Source organism: Pinus tabuliformis, chromosome 2_1, assembly GCF_031772625.1.
Source record: "Pinus tabuliformis cultivar Carrire ecotype Pingquan chromosome 2_1, CPIR1, whole genome shotgun sequence".
NCBI lineage: Eukaryota > Viridiplantae > Streptophyta > Pinopsida > Pinales > Pinaceae > Pinus > Pinus tabuliformis.
This window is the reverse complement of record NC_142299.1, coordinates 552,408,602-552,414,330: the sequence shown is the minus strand read 5'-3', so window position 1 is coordinate 552,414,330 and position 5,729 is coordinate 552,408,602. Positions and strand designations below refer to the sequence as shown.

General features: G+C 34.8%; 1 pseudogene across 1 annotated transcript; it reads right to left on the bottom strand.

The window, feature by feature from the left end:
- Nucleotides 1-881: 881 nt before the first annotated feature.
- LOC149201562 (jasmonate-induced oxygenase 1 pseudogene) lies at nt 882-3,269 on the bottom strand (annotated as a pseudogene). Its single transcript, XR_016253681.1, has 3 exons — nt 2,800-3,269; nt 1,405-1,736; nt 882-1,322 (listed from the first exon to the last, which is right to left on the bottom strand). The product of XR_016253681.1 is annotated as a jasmonate-induced oxygenase 1 pseudogene (transcript).
- Between the last annotated feature and the right edge of the window lie 2,460 nt (nt 3,270-5,729).

Below are 5,729 nucleotides of genomic sequence, written 5' to 3'. Positions count from 1 at the left end.
TTTATATATATATATATAAACACTCAATCATTTTTAATTTTTTATTATTTAATATTAAAATTTTCCTTTTATTATTTAATATTAAAAATTAATATAGAATATAAAAATAAATAATAAATAATTTACCAATTAAACTTACTTACTTGACTATATCCCTTATCATTTATCGAATGACTAGTTAACTTAAAGTTACACCCAAAGTCCAAATCAATAAATTCAAATTCCAAAATTAAAACGCATCCCATTTTAATCCACGGGCATTAGGAATCTTAACTATTTTTTCTATCGTACTTTATAATCGAGAGCACGCAAACAAATGCTACGTTGTTAGGGAGGACGGCATATGCAATTACAGCACTACTGAAAAAGCAAAGATTTTGATGTTAACTTCTGATCGTAAAGCGTCACTATTTCATTTCACCCACTCTTGCTGTTGTTGGTGCTCGCTGATTTATATGCCTGACTAATCACGCTTACATTGAAACCATCGGACATAAGATTGTCTGCACCTCTCGTCGTTCAGTGGGAGAGCAGCAGGCTTTTCGGATACTAATTTTAGTCAAATTTATCGCCTCGAGTATCTTTTCCTCGGATTCTCGTCACATGGGACGTTCTTCAGTCTCCTGGCCAGAAGCAGGTTTGTGGCAGGTCTGTCAACTGTTTTGACAGAAACGCCATAACATACGCTTTCCCTGACGTCCTTCTCAGGACTCCTGAACTGCCACCTCAAATATATGGTCTGGTGTATTAAAATTTTTAAGAACCGCCAGTCACTGAGCATGCAAACATTACTTATCACAGAAATATATTTACAATCAGATAACGGGAGACTAGGCAAACATTACTTAATAAACAAATATAGGTATATATGTTCATTCAAACATTAAACACACAAGTATATATACATTGAGATAACAGGAGACTTAGATCCAGATATATCCTTAAACAATTAGTCTTTTCTCAAGTCCAGAGAAGTATGATTATCTAAATACAGGCGAACCAACAAGTACAGAGGCAACGGAAATGCTCCATGATAAACCATTACATTAATTAGAATAGTATGATGTTACTATTCTATCGAAAACTTATGCCGGAATTTACGTAGGACTTTCCTTGAGTTCCGGTAGTTCGAATGAACTTCCTGTATTCATTAAACGTCATCTGCCCGTATCTTGGAGGGCTGGATTCATGATCAGCTCCTTTATAGGCCCGACTTCCTTTTCCCCACTAGGGTTACAGAAAACTACAATCGACATTCGTTCCTTCTTCTTGTTAACAACGCAACTGTGTTCGACGCTTTTGTAAATTCCGTTTGTCAATATCTGCCAAAAAGATAAGTAAGAAACCTGAAACCACTTTGTCCATGTCCATGGATTTTTACAAAATATTATTTGAAGTACTCACCTCTATTTGATCGCCTAGGTTTATCGTCAAAGCATTAGCAACAGGCCGCACGGGCACCCAATAATTTATTTTTTCGAACCTGCAGACCAACGACATCATTATGTAGTAGAACGGTTATTCCTCCAGGGTCGGAGTGAGGGGAGAGCCCATAAGTCAGTTCCGGCTGTGGACACACGGGATAATAATTGATTCGAACGCAAATTCCAATGCTCTCCTCATTGCCAAAAGCTTCCTTTAGATAGTCCGGAGGAAGGCCCAGATTCTCTGAAAACACAGATAGCAAGGTCTTGCAAAGCTCCAACGTTTCTTCACAGTACTCCTTCATTCTAGCCCTGTCATGTAAGCAAATATCACAAACTGAGAAAACATTATCGATCTTTCATGACTGCATACACTGAAAAAAAAAACTTTGAATCCAAGCCAGCAGATTCTTATTTATTGTAATTTTAGGTTAACAGCTTGAACAAGGATGTTAATAAACAGGTTAGCAGATTCTTATTTATTTATTATAATTTTAGGTTAACAGGTTGAACAAGGTAAAATATAAATTAATGAAAATGGCCAATTCAAACATACCCGTGCCTATTAACTAAAATACTACACACCAAAGTATTTATATTTTAATTTAATAGTTAGGTGTTTGAGTCTTTCGGTCCACGTCCAATTCAAATCTATTTTAGTTACCTTCTTTTAATGCAGTTTAGAGATATGTTTTGAGATATGGATACGATTGGTCACCACATTCAGAAGAAAATTCAGATATATTAACGGAAAGGATCTGCTCAAAAGCTTTGAAGAAATTTAACCATATAAACTCCCAATAAAAAATACTTAATAACAAAAACTCCCCACTAAACTATCCTTTAAGACTAAATCCATTTTCGCTAATTATGATTTTGGCTGATATATTAACGGAAAATGCTATCTACAAATATAAAAACCAGAAATTGAGATCTTTTATGAGTTCAAAAGTCTGAAAGTGTCTAGGTGCAAAAAAATTATATTTAAAAATAGATTGTAATCCGTTTCCTATTTCCTATACATCTTAAAAAACCACTTATAGAGTATAAAACAAATAATATATTATTCTCTGTCTTCGCATAAATCTGTGTAAGTCCTGTTCCATGAAGTGGCATGCAAAAGAATGTCCCCAAACTGTGAAGCACATCATAATAATCAATATCGATATCCAGGCTTAATAAAGTACTGGTTCTTCTTCTGAAATGTCCGACCAAATGTGGAAAATCAAATAAAAAACAAACAATCCAACCTATAAATATTATTTCCCATAAACTCTAATAATTGAAATCAAACAAACAACTAAAAACAATCCAAGAAGAAGCATGGAAACTACAATATTTAAAGGGGCCAACACATAGATGAATCCTTCGTCACCTATATTGCTCTGGTTTAGAAGGCCATCTGTGCTCCTCTCGTATGCAAAGCGGCAAAAAATGATGATAATAGTAATCCCCCCAGTCGAGAGTGGCGCCTTTGTGCACACCAATTCGACTACCATATCCAACATAAGTCACAGGATCATTGGCGTGCTTTTGCTTCTCCTCCAATGGCAGACGAAAGAACTCCCTCGACACCTCACTTCCGGCCTCGAGCTGCTCCGGAGAAATCCCATGGTTAATCACTTGGAAGAATCCCCACTCCCTGCATGCATTTGCTATTTCTTCCATGGTCTTCCTCCGGCGTTCGTCATAGAGGCCGGAGAGATCTATGATGGGTATTTCCTCTTCCACCACCCGTTGCCCGATGGGCTTCTCTTCATCAGGCCTGATGTATCTCGAAGGCAAGCATTGGATGCCGCTTTCTGCAATACACTGAACTCTCTGTATTGGTTCCGGCCAATCCATTGGAAAACGATGCCCAAAACTCAATCTACCTTAAATAAGTTATTGGATATCAAAGCAATGGCGAGGTTGCTAAATAAGTGATGAAGCTGAAACCCTACAAGTAGCCATCCCATATCACTTCTCGTGTGAGATATATATTGTGTTGGGAATCATCAGAAGTCTAATTAGAATAGTCATCAACCATTGTGTTTGATCACTTTATTGCAATTAGTAATGGAATATGTATTTTATAATTTTTGCCATTAAATATATGTCTTCTCATCTGTGTCATTAAATATATTAAAAAATAATTTCAGTGGCCTCTTCATACTATTAGATTTATATGTTAAATAACTTTAATGACTACTTGAATTTTTATTGATAAGCTAAATTACGATATCAAATAATGTTAATAATTATTTTGATTTATTTTCAATATTTGTCTGGAATGAATTACGTCAATTTATTATTAATTCAAAATTTAGAAAAATAATTATCAAGGAAAACAGTGGAAGTTTTAAATTTTTGTTGAGAGTAGTTTATCAAGAAAAATAGTGGAAATTCTGGAATGATTTTTATAAAAATCTAACAGAAATTTTAGTAAATCTTAGTCACAATTGTCTAACTTCAAGATTTTGGGTACTCAAGAAGTTTTTTTGATATCCACCCAAAAAAGAAAAAACAAGTCAAATATTCTTATAATTAGATTTTATGAAAAAATTTAATAAATTCCTACCAAAAATAAATTTCTAAACAAATTTATAACCTTTGTAAACAATATCTTTGTGTTGTGCATGTACACTGATTTACTGGGTTGTATTCACTCATTTACTATAAATTTTTATCTAATTATCTAAATTTCTATTATACTTTACTGTATACAGCTATTTATATTTACTATCAATTGAACACCAGTAAACAATTATCACCCTCACATTTCAGTGGGGTGGTTTTCTGTGTTGTATTTCTATGGATCAAGGTTTAAAATAATTTTCAGGGGAAGAACATCTTCGCTGAATAAGCAATATTTATACATATATTCGCCAAAGCCAACAGATACAACAGCCAAAACTGCGAAGTGAAATTTGATACGGAGCAGCGATAAATACACCGTGAGTCAAACCGGGAGGCTATAAACAGCCGTCCCTAAAACAGCCGTCCCTAACCACTCGGGACAACGACCACGTGTACGGTTTACAATAGTTTGCCAATGAGATTCCTCCCGTGTCGTAATTTGTCATTAAATCAGATCTTCAAAATTATTTGCATGGGATAATAGTCAATGTCTTCCTCCCCGTCCGTAATTCGCCCCTAAATCAGATAGTCAAGATTTTTTGCATGGCATGAAATGATGGGTACTCCACTTGGTTAAAGTATCCGGGCCAAGTCATTGGCCCTCTCTGATGAGGTGGGTCATTGTAGTTGAGTCAGATGCTGTGCGGCCCATTAGGGTAGGCCCGCTAGACATGTTGCGAGGGAAAAAAAAATGATAATGAGCAATTTTACCCTTTCAAAGGTAATCATCACGTTCTCCAGCTATCAGAAAAATACTTTTTAGGGTTTTACATTTTATATTAAGTTAATATAGGTTATTAATTGGAATTGAATTAGAAAAATAATAAATTATTCTCAATTATTAAAAATAAATTTAAATAATCAAATTAACAAAATAATATTAATGTTATATCAATATTCACTTATAACTATGTGTTCAAGTATAATTTTTATATTAATTTCATTATTTATTTTTTCCACTCCAATTTCTTCTAAATCTAATGAGTCTTTTTGGAGTCATAAATTTGATCTATAAATTTTTCACAAATTTAGTGCATAATTTTTTCAGAGTGTTTATGCATTTTAAAACAAATTCTAACCAAAAACGAAATCATAGTCTTAAAAAAATTATTTGACTAATATTATATTCATTATATATATATATATATATATATATATATATATATGTATATATAATGAATTTTTTATATATATAATGATGACAACTTTGGCCTTCTAGGCCGGTCGCATTGAGGGCTTTGCTGCTCATGGTTCATCAAGATCCTCCATATCTTCAGCTCATTGTTCCACTATAAATCTGGTGGTGTTTGAAGTGGGTTATCTACATCCCCTTTTGTGCAAGTGAGGAAGGTGTGGGTGGAAGAGTGGGCCGAGTTCCTAATTTAGACGTCACTAGAGGGGTCGTGAATCTCTGACCTTTGTCAAGGTTTGATGAGGGAGGTCATGTGCCTCACGTTTCTTTACGATTGCCTAGGGGTCAACCTAGTTATGTTTCTCTGTGACCTGGTTCGGGTTTGCCCGTGGAGTTGCAAACCTGGGACATGGGTCTATGTCCTGCAAGCCATGAGCAGATCCATGTCAATGTAGTTTGTGCAGGTGTATATTTGACGTGAGGCAATGTGTTCTGATTGTAGTGGTCTGAGATACGACCAAGTCCAAGGCCTCAAATAATCCATGGAGGAATAA